This window comes from Peromyscus leucopus, chromosome 18 (assembly GCF_004664715.2).
Source record: "Peromyscus leucopus breed LL Stock chromosome 18, UCI_PerLeu_2.1, whole genome shotgun sequence".
NCBI lineage: Eukaryota > Metazoa > Chordata > Mammalia > Rodentia > Cricetidae > Peromyscus > Peromyscus leucopus.
Genome location: NC_051078.1, coordinates 19,313,470 through 19,325,446, shown reverse-complemented (window position 1 = coordinate 19,325,446; position 11,977 = coordinate 19,313,470).

The following is an 11,977-nucleotide window of genomic DNA, read 5'->3' as shown; positions in this document are numbered from 1 at the left end:
CCTTTCTCTCAGCTGCCTCAACCTTTTTCAGGACATGCCACACTTACTGACTTTATGCTCTTGTTCATCTGGCAAGCAAAAATGGCACTGATGCCGGGCGGTGGTGGCACATGCCTTTAATCCCAGCACTCGGGAGGCAGAGCCAGGCGGATCTCTGTGAGTTCGAGGCCAGCCTGGGCTACCTAGTGAGTTCCAGGAAAGGCACAAAGCTACACAGAGAAACCCTGTCTCGAAAAACAAAAAAAAAATGGCACTGATGAGTGAGCTGGCTGTAATCCTGTCAAACTGTGTTCCCACACAGGCAGAAACCACCATCTAGACATATTCCAAGTGATGTGCTTTTGGTCCATATATTAATTTCTTTTCTTTTCTTTTTTTTTTCCAGTGATAAAATACCCCAACAAAAGCAACCTAAGGGAGGAAGAAATGGTTTATTTGGGGAGAAAGGGTTTATTTTATTTGAGCTTATCCTTCCAGGGAAGATAAGGTCCATCAAGACAGGAAAAGAATGGCAGAAAGAAGAGAAAGCCAGCCCTTGCCGGGTGGTGGTGGCGCACGCCTTTAATTCCCAGCACTGGAGGCAGAGGCAGGCGGATCTCTGTGAGTTCGAGGCCAGCCTGGGCTACAGAGTGAGTTCCAAGAAAGGCGCTGAAACTACACAGAGAAACCCTGTCTCGAAAAACCAAAAAAAAAAAAAAAAGAAAAGAAAAGAAAAGAAAGAAAGCCAGCCCTTCACACCACATCCAAAGTCTAGAGGCAGAGCCTGAACAGGAAGAGAGGCCAGGATATAAATCCTCAACACCCCTATGTAACTCCTCCAGCAAGACTCCCCGCCACCTAAAGGTTTCATAACCATCCCAAACCGCACCATCATCTGGCAATGGAATGTTGGGGCACATGAACCTATGGGAGGCAGTTCACCTCGGCAGTAGGCACCCTCGCAAGTGAAGGGGCTGGAGACACTGGCTGACCGCAACAACAGAAGCTGGCGTTGTGACTTCTGGGTGTGGAACATGATCCTCCAAAAAGACACTGACCACCCCCACGTCACGGTTTCTTCTTTCTTTACTCAGCCGCCTGATGACACAAACTTTTTTTTTTTAATTTGTTTTTAATTGGTGTGTGTGTGTGTGTGTGTGTGTGTGTGTGTGTGTGTGTAGTGTGGGTATCCCTGGAGGCCAGAGGCATTATATTCTCCTGAAGCTGGAGTTACCGGCAGTTGTGAGCCATTCCCAAATAAGTGCCGGGGACTGAACCCAGGCCTCTGCAAGAGCAGGTCATGTTCTTGACTGCTGAACCATCTCTCCAGCCTCCACAAACTTACTTTTGAGATCTTCACCAAAGTTTTGGTTTAGGATTTTATAAATAAGCACTGTATTTACATCGCTCCCCTATCTTCTCCTCTCTCCAATCTTAGCACAACTGACTCCATGATGGAAGTACCATTCAGGCCATAAAATTCAGCACACAGGCAACACCTCCCGCCAAAATGAAAACAAAGACCCAGTCCATCCAAGTCCATAGTTCTGGGAAAGTCTTCAGATGCACTACTTGCCTTTTGGGGTTCTGTAGTCCCGCTTCTGGCTAGCTGTTCTTGCTGACTGAAGTGTGTCAACCCTGGATCTAGTTTCTGTGCCTAAAAGCTCACCCTGAGAAAGGCATGGGGCTACACTGGGATCTGAACACCCGGTGTAGTCCCCGGCCAGCTAATAAAGGTGAAAGGCTTTCTATCGGCTTGGACCTGTGTCTGAGCAGTCTTCTCTGGCGGCTCCCCCACGTCAACTATCACATCAGTTCACAAGTGCACTTCTTGAAAACACAGGGACTCAAACCAGAGCTCAACTGCCAGCTCTGTCTCCTCCTCCTCCTCCTCCTCCTCCTCCTTCTCCTCCTCCTCCTCCTTCTCTTCCTCCTTCTCCTCCTCCTTCTCCTGGAAAAATGAGAATAAGATGTACAGTGACAGTTAATTTTGACTGTCAGCTTGATTGGATTAAGCGCTGCCTATGGGATTAGTAAAGCATGATTACAGTAAGAGCTCTGAGCTCATCAATGGTTTAGTCAATTGATAGATTCATAAGACAATGGAATTATTGGAGGTAATGAAGAGAAAGGCGAGCCTCGTGGAGGAAGTAGATTGCTGGGGGAGAGGCTCTGGAGACTGTATCTTCTGGTCCCCTCCTTACTCTCCTTTTCTGGTTCCTGTTCATCAATAAGTGAAGGACAGCCTGTTTCTGCCACACTCCAGGCAGCCTGCTGCTCTGCCCGAGTGTGTGGAGCCAAACAACCGTGGACTGAACCCGGGACCCCAAATAAGCAATTCCATAAGCCATCCTGGTGGACATTTTGTCAGGGACCTGGAAGGGATCTTACACTTGCCTTTATAGGCTACTGTAAACGCTGAATGAAGAATAGCTATGTCTAGCCTCGCTTACGGGTGACTGTCAGTAACAGAAGCATTTTGCCCACATCCCGACCACATACAACCACAGACCATTGGTCAGTAATGAGATTCCTACTCAGATACTCTGAATCAGTCTAGCAATCGGTGACAATGTTCACTGAAACAATGAGACAAATCACCACTTTTGGTGAAAGGATCTCTGGGTCGGAACCAACTTAGTTTCCAGTTTCCTCTTCCGCTACAAATGGTTAAATAGTTTAGCTTTCACAATTTTCTTAAGCTTCATGGATGGGTAGTGGAATGCTTTCCCCCTATAAAACGACTCAGTCAGAGAAACTCTTATTATAAATGTACTGGCCCTCTGTCTTTATCAGTCATGTACAACGTCCTCTCAAAAAGCCTAATTGTAGTAGAAGACACAAATGTATGGTTTGGAGTCTTCCTGAGAGACATGGATTTGATGTTTCGTCAATAGACAGCTTCCCACAGAGATCTATGATCGATGTAAAAACAGTCGGCAACGATAAACCAGGAGGTGACGGCATGGCTCAGCAGGTCTCGGAGACCTGAGTCCGAGCTCCGGAACCTGCGGAAATGGGAAAGAGAAAAATGACTGTACAAAGTTATAATCTGAACTCAACAGTGTGCTCTGACACATGCACCCTCACTGGTCTCTCTCTCTCTCTCTCTCTCTCTCTCTCTCTCTCTCTCTCTCTCTCTCTCTCTCTCTCCCTCTCTCTCTTTCTCCCCCTCTCCCTCTCTCTCTCTCAAAACTTTTCTAAGTCATTAAACATAAAAGAGACAAATGCAGCCAGACAGTGGTGCACACAATTTTAATCCCTGAGAAGGAGGGAGGGAGGGGGGAAGGAAGGGAGGAGGGAGGGGGGAGGGGAAGGGGGAGGGGGGAGGGGGGAGGGAGGGGAAACAAATGTTTCAATATTTCTTTTCTCCAAAAGTGCTATAAAATACAAAACATTGCATCCTTCGAAAAGAAAATGCAGCCACATGTGGAAATAAGGAAATACGAATGGACGGAGAATAATGAGATCTCCGGAAACATCGACATGGGTACAGTTAAATGTGAAAGAACCCAGGAAAGTCACATCTTTGACTCAGAGAAGCTCATGGCAAGTGGGTAATTTTCCATCTCCTGTTTCTCGGAGAGTTGGCAGTAAGCATTTCCTCATGGGCTTCCTCTTCTCTGTGCATGCTGAAGGCTATTTCTAGTGACTGTGAATATGGCCACGTATAGTTCTCTTATTAAAAACGTTGCCCTGCCCTTTAACCAGCTTCTCTACCCAGGCTTCTGGCCGGACATAGACACAGAAATTGTTCCCCTCCATTGTCTCCTCTGTCTCCTTCACATAGAAAAGTCTCTTCTCTCTCTAGCTGCCCTCCAGTTTTCCACTCATTCCTCTAACTGAAAGTTTGAAGGGGAACGTGTAATCACAGCTATTTAAGAATGAATTCTGCCCGGCAGTGGTGGCACACGCCTTTAATCCCAGCACTTGGGAGGCAGAACCATGAGGATTTCTGTGAGTTCGAGGCCAGCCTGGTCTCCAAAGAGAGTTCCAGGAAAGGCACAAAGCTACACAGAGAAACCCTGTCTCGAAAAACCAAAAAAAAAAAAAAAAAAAAAAAAATTAATTCTACTTCATGGCAGAAATAAAAGCCTTGGCTCTTTTTGCTTTGTTTTGTTTGTTTTGTTTTTGAGATAGGTACATTTACGTATGTATGTATGTATGTATGTATGTATTAGCTTTTCTTTGGACAATATATTATTATGTATCCCTGGCTGGCCTAGAACTCACTATGTAGACAAAGCTGACCTGAAAATCACAGAGATCCATCTGCCTCTACCTCCTGAGTGTTGGGATTAAAGGCACACTCCACCATGCCCGGCCTTGAGATAGGTTCTCAGGCCTTGAGATAGGTTCTTAGCATGTATCTCCTAGTAAGAACTTATATTCTTACCTCAGCCTCCCAAGTCATGGATTACAAATATGTGCCACCATGTCCAGCTTGTGATGGCATCGTCTGGTAACTTTCCCAGACGCCAGATGGGGCTATGTGTGTGGTGGGTCTTTTAAAGCATTCCTCTGGTCTTTTTGCAGCTGGTAGAAGGGTGTAGGCCATCCTAATACAATCTCTAGTGGCACATACAACCCAAGCATGGCCCTCCATCCCAGTGTTTGCTACCATGTTGACACTGAACTATCCCAACATCTGGAGTTGTATGTGCGTGGTGATATATTGTGTATCCTAGTAAAGCCTGGGGATCAAAGGACAAAGCCAGCCACTAAATTAGACATAGAGGTCAGGAAGTGATAGCACACACCTTTAATCCTATCACTCGGGTGGCAGATATCCGTCTGGATTTCTGTGAAGTCAAGACCACACTGGGAACAGAACCAGGCAGTGGTAACACACACCTTTACTCCCAGGAAGTAATACAACAGGACACAGAAAGGTATATAAGGCATGAGGAACAGAAACTCACTGTCTTGAGACTGAGGATCTCATAGAGGTAAGAACTTGTGACTGGTTTGCTCTGCTTCTCTGATCTTTCATCTTTCACCCCAATGTCTGGCTCCAAGTTTTTTATTAATAAGACCTTTCAAGATTCATATTATATATGTGTGTTGAATGGATCATCTTGCCTTTTCCAAGAGAACATTCATGCACAGGAGTCATTGAGATCTTAGTGTTTGACAGTTGAAATTCATCGAGACAAACAGTTAGCATTTTCCTCCAGCTCTATCCAGAGGCACACACTGTCTTCTCAGTATAGTCCTAGATGGTAGGGGGCTGGCATTTCCTGTTAAAAATGGGTCCAAACCAGCTTCCTCAGTATAACTTGAGGACAACAGAAGACCAGGACCAGACCTAGGTTCAAGATAACATTATGCCACTGGCAGATCTTTTAAAGAAATAAGATACATAAAGTTGGATAAAATGTTGGATGTGCAAGTAAGTGTCTATTCATGAGAAGAGAAATCTCAGCACATTGCAAAGTTTGAAGAGATTACAACTACCAAAAACATGAAATCCAGACTATATCATAATATTCTAATTGTTCAGCACATCCATCATTCTTTCTTGCCTTCACATTTTGTTCTTTTTAATTACTTGTTTTATGTATGCGGGTGTTTTGCTTGTACAGCTGTGTATCACATGGATACAGTGCCCATGGGGTCAGGAGATGGTATCAGATTCTCTGGAGTTAGAGTTACAGATGGTTGGTTGTAGGCCCCCATATAGGTGATGGGAATTGAACCCAGGTTCTCTGAAAAACAGTCAGTAGTCTTAACCACTAGACCATCTCTCCAGCCCCATTTTACATTCTTTTAAATAGAAGAAGTATTCATTTGGGCTTACAGTTCCAAAAGGTGAGAGCCCATGATGGCAGAAAAAAAGGTATGGAAACAGGAACAGCTCATATCTCAAACTGTGAGCGGGAGGCAGAGAGCATACTAGGAAAAGCAGGAGTCTTTTGAAACTTCAGACCCCATCCCCAGGAACACATCTCCTTGAACAAGGCCACACACCCCTCCTAACCCTTCCCAAACAGTTCCACCAATTGGGGGCCAAGGATTTGAACATAAGAGTCTTTAGGGGCCATTCTCAGTCAAATCACAGTCCACTCCCTAGTTCCCATAGTTCATTATATCTTAGTTACTTGTCCATTGCTGTGATAAGACAGCCTGATCAAGGCAACTTAGAGAAGGGAGGGTTTATATGGGCTGAGGGTTCCAGAGGGAAAAGAATCCATCACCATCAGGACAGGGAGACATGACAGCAGGGAGGCATGGTGGCTGGAACAGGAAGCTAAGAGCTCACCTCTTGAACCACAACCATAAAGGACAGAACAATTGGAAATGGCACATGTGGTGGTTTGAACAGAAATGGCCCCCACAGGCTCATGTACTTGAATGCTTGGTCCTTAGGGAGTGGCACTATTTGAGAAGGATTAGGAAGTGTGGCCTTGTTGGAGTAGGTGTGGCTTCGTTGGAGGAAGTCTGTCCCTGGGGGTGGGCTTTGGGGTTTCAGAAGCCCAAGCCAGGCCCAGTGGATTATTCTTCCAGCTGCCTTTGGATCCAGATGTAGAACTCTCAGCTAGCATGTCTGACTGCATGTCACTATGCTCCTCTCTGTGAGGATAATGGACCAAATCTCTGAAACTGTAAGCAAGCCCCAACTAAATGCTTTCTTTTATAAGGGTTGCCATGGTCATGGTGCCTCTTCACAGCTGTAGAACATTGACTAAGACAGTGTGAGTCTTCAAACCCTCAAAGCTCATCTCCGGTGACATACTTCCTCCAACAAGGCCACACTTCCTAAACCTCCCCAATTCTGCACTCTCACAGAGCCACCACCTGGAGACCAACTGTTCAGATCTATAAGCCTATAGGGGATATTCTCATTCGGGCTACCAGAGTGGGCTATGAGCATGTCAGGACATATAAGTTTCCTTCGATGACTGATTTTAAATCTTCTTTAAATTGATTAACAGCCACTAACATGTTTCTCATCCAAGGCAAATTTGTGCTCCAGGTTATATTTATAGATACCAGCATTTCACATTGTATTAGTCTAAGTCCCATGAGGAAAAAAAAAAAAGTCACATGATAATTTGACAGGAAAAGCAGAATGAAAAGAAATAATGATGAGGGTAGAAACAGGAGACGTTGGGGACACCTACCACTCTCAAGGCTGAAATAAGGCGCCTGGGATCTCATCGCACACAACCAGGACTGAGACAGGTAGTTTCTGGAGGATGTGACAGTTCATCTTCACTTTCAACTTGCTGGGAACCGTGGAATCACCATGGAAACACACATCTGGGTATACCAATTGAGCCACCCTTCCAGCTCCTGAAATCCTATTCTTAGCTGTAATTCTACACTCTCATTTTTATGGAGTTATAACCGTTTCGTGTGCGTGTGCGTGTGCGTTTGTGTGTGTGTGTGTATGTGTGTGTGTGTGTGTGTGTGCATTGATGAGGCAATGAGTTTGCCTTATATGAATAGAATATTCTATTGGTAGTTCTCAGTGCAACCATCTCTAAAGCCTGAAACGTAGTGACACATTACCCTGTTTGTGTTGTTTATGATGATAACATTACTGGGGGTGGGGAGCATAGTGCACGTATCTCTGATTAATTCCTGACAGTGGTGACAGATTTGTGCCGGATGCCAAACACAGAGTTACCGAGTCACCCAGACTTTGCTGTGGCAAAAGGCATTGGCTAAACAAATAATGATATTTCATAACAATTGCTGTGACTCCAGTGTAACTGTGATTTGTGGCTGTGAAACGTCTCAATTCCAATGACCTCCACTGTGGCGGGGCTCCCAGCTGACCACATTATCCTCTCCGAGTCTGAGCTTCGGAACTGACCCCTGTTCTATTAATAGAACCTCTGTGGCCATCTGTTTTGGTTTGGTTTGGGTTTTGGCTTTTTGAGACCAGATCTCTGTAGGTAACCCTGGCTGTCCTGGAACTTACTATGTAGACCAGGCTGGCCTTCTACTCACAGGAATCCACCCATTTCCAGACACCACACCCCGGCTCTCAGAGGCTGTTTGTTAACTCAAGCATTTTCAGAATGTGCATTTCATCTCCTCTGTGTGCCAGGCACAAGCTTTCCCTGGGGATTGGAAGATGAACAAACTGTGAAAGAATTTACAGATCAGGGAGCCAGGTCAGAACAGAGCAGATACTTCCCTCTGCCTGAGAGGAGGCCTTTTTGAAATCTGCCCAAACTAGCAGTTTATAACACCCTTTTTTTTTTGGGGGGGGGGAGTCGGCTATTGCTGAATATGTTTGAAAGGCTCAGCCATGTGGGTAAATTTTTGAACCTTCAGTGAACCTTGTGCTCCCCGACACTGTCCTTGCATCCAGCTCTCAAGGGTCTTCTGTCCTCCAAATAACACCCGCTCTCCTCACCATGGCCTGTGATGATGACGATCTGGACCCCTCGGCTCCTCCAGACTCACAGCTCCTTTGTCTCTTACCGGCAGCCGGACACACTGATCCACGTTATGACCACAGAAAGCACGAATTAGGTTCCCCTGCCGTCTTCTCTCCGTAAGAGTTTCTGTTCCTGTGGCTTGCTTCCTTCTTGCAGGTCTGTGTTCAGAGGCCTTCTGGGGTCAGTCCCCGCCACTGTCCTGTCTCTAACACCCTTTGCTGTTTCTTGGCAGTTCCGAACACCACATGAAATCATATTAGATGTGTATTTCTTTTAATCATTTCACTTTAGTCAGATAACAGTGTAAGTTCTGTGGTAGAAGAACCTTAATTGTATTCCTCATAGGCATGTCCTCGGTGTCTAGAAAGGTACCTGGCTTGTTACATACACACAAAGGATGAACTGCAGTAGCCTGATCCCTTAACCTGCTACCTCTACTCCCCACCCTCACCTACGTCCCCCTTCATTTCTTTGAGACAGAGGCTTGCAATGTAGCCCAGGTGTGCTTGGAACTCAAGACTGCCCCCAACGGCAGGCATCACCTCCGTCTCTCAGGTGCTAGAATTACAGGTCTGTGATGAGCCTTCCCGCCTGGCTGTCCTGCCTCTTTTTCGGCCTTCAGTCTTATGTGCCCAATCTACCCATCTGCTCCCCTGGAGCTTTTCTAAAATTTCAGATTGGTCACAGTGCTTCCTCTGTGAGTGACTATTCTGTGTGATGACTCCCAGAGTGAGGTAAATAGGAATGGGCATGGCATAAAGGCTTTGAATATGATTGCTGTGCATAGCCTGTTATTATAGTGTTTATTTGTAATGTGTTTACATGTGAGACTACAACACTTTCTTATTCCATTTGGGAGTCTATAATACTGAGTATCTTTTTTTTGTTTTTGTTTTTTGGGGTTTGTTTTGTTTTGTTTTGTTTTTGTTTTTTGTTTTTTGTTTTTCAAGACAGGGTTTCTCTGTGTAGCATTGCGCCTGTCCTGGAACTCACTCTGTAGCCCAGGCTGGCCTCGAACTCACAGAGATCCGCCTGCCTCTGCCTCCTGAGTGCTGGGATTAAAAGCATGCACCACCACCGCCAGGCCTTTAATAATAATAGAGTTACTGTTCATATTTCTGGAGGCCAAGATGCCCCAAATCAAGGAATCTGTGGATTTGGTGTCTTGTAAGTAATTGCAAATTCCTTGTAAGTGGTGATGCTTTATGTGCCCTTACATAGTGGAAGGGCCAAATAGGAGATTAAAATCATTTTTCTTATTCTTATGTGGGACTCTAAGCCAGGACCTTGCATGTGCTAGGCAAGCACTCTGCCACCGAGTTACTGCCTTGGTCCTTGGGTCTCCTCTATAGGAGAACAGTTTCCAATCATGAAGCCTCTGCCCTCATGATAGCCATCTCCCAGAAGGCCTAGCTTCTTGCCGAGCTGGCATTGATGGTTCAGTTTCAGCACTTGAGTTGGGGTGGGCATCACATTCCGGAGCAGTTTCTCAGTTGCCTTTCTGTCCTGTTGGCACAGCCCAGACCACCAAGTGCTCCAAAGGAAGAGACTCTTACATTCAAGTTTGTACCTGGAGAACCTCGTGTAATATTACAATACAACATGAGTGTTGGCGTGAAGTTCGTTCGTTTCAATAGCCAAGAACTATTTATAAAGTTCCAGACTAGAATATGTATTAACTACTATATATGTTTTTTCAATCACTGAAGATACAGGAGCAAACCTAGTCATTGTTCTCAGGAAGTTAATATTCTGCTAAGGGAAAATGACCATAAACCAATAAACAACTAATTATACAATGTAAGGATTAGTAAAGATAAATGTCTTGCATAAGATGAAGGAACTCAATTTTCTTTTTTTCCCCTTGCATCTGTAATTGTGGTGTGTTATACATGAGTGTATTTACGTTCTTCTGTGTATGGATGCATATGAGTGTACATTAGTATCTTCCTTGATTACCCACCATATTGAAGCAAGGGCTCTGTCTGAACTTGGAGTTTTGGCTAGTCTGGCTGGTCAGTTTTGTTCTAAGGGTTCTCTGTCTCTTTTTCTCAGATTTATATTATATTATGCTGGAATTATATTATGGGATGGCATACCCACTCTGCTTTTTACATGGGTGCTGGGAACCCCAACTTGTCCAGATAATACTTTTCCAACTGAGCAATCTCCCAGCCCCAGGAACTCAATTTTCTTTTTTTTTTTTTTTTTTTTTTTTTTTTTTTTTTTTTTGGTTTTTCGAGACAGGGTTTCTCTGTGTAGCTTTGCGCCTTTCCTGGAGCTCACTTGGTAGCCCAGGCTGGCCTCGAACTCACAGAGATCCACCTGGCTCTGCCTCCCGAGTGCTGGGATTAAAGGCGTGCGCCACCACCGCCCGGCGGAACTCAATTTTCTAAGGGACTGTTCCTCTATGAAAAAATTATATCCAGAAATAAAAAAAAAATAGGTCTTGCTGGGTGTTTAGAACTTGAACTGTGGGCAGGTGTCAGGTGCAATGTGATCAGCTAACTCAGTCCAAAGAGGAAAGCCGTGTATCTAGGAAACAATGCCATTGTCAGGACTGAGGTGGAACAGCTCTGGATGACCAGCACAATAGAGGCAGTGAGCTCAGACTCTGGGCCCAAACCAAAATAACTTGAGTAGTATCAGGTCAAATACAAGACTCTGAATAAGAGTCTGCACGAGCTACCCATACATTAAACCTAAGGGCTACCACTGTTGAATACTAGACAAAGAATGTAAAAAGCGATAAATAAAACGTGAAGAAAAAAAAAGGAAACACAGTGTTGCCACTAACAAACAATGCACAGGCTAAATCTGAAAATTATGCACGGCCCAGCATTAGGAAGGTAGAGCCAGGCAGATCTCTGTGAGTTTGAGGCCAGCCTGGTCTACATAGTAAGATCTGAGCTAACCAAAGTTACACAGAGAGATCCTATCTCAAAGGAAGAAGACAGAAGTAAGCAGTAGACGAAGATTATGCAGGGAAGAGAAGAAATTTAATGGACTGGAAGACAGGTCTGAACAATGCAACTCAAGAGATACTGAAAAAAAAAAAGAAAAAGAAAAGAAAAAAGAAAGTAGATGTGAAACCCATGAACGCAGAATGAGTTTGAATTGAAATTATAGGCCACTGCATTCTCTACTTCTCTACTGCTATCATAACACACCATGACCAAGGCAACTTATAAAAGGAAAGGAAAGTTTGCTTTTGACTTACAGTTCCAGGAGGATCAGAGTCCATTATGGCAGAGCATCACTCACAGCAGCGTGTGGCAGGCACAGCATCACCTGACAGGCATAGCAGCAGGAGCGGAAGCAAGGGCTCACGCATCTTCAAGTGTAAGCACAAGCAGCGAGAGCAAACCGGAAGTAGGGCGAAGCCTTAAGCTCTCGAAGCTGAACCCCAGTGACATACTTCCTCCAACAAAGTTGTTTCTCCTAAACCTCCCCAAACAATGCCACCAACTGGAGACCGAGTGAGCCATGGGGGACAATCTCCTCCAAGATACAACCTCAATAAAAATAAAGGGAATATGAGATACTTTCTGAAAGATAATGGCTAGATTATTTTTCAGATAATGAAAGGCAGGATTGGTCAT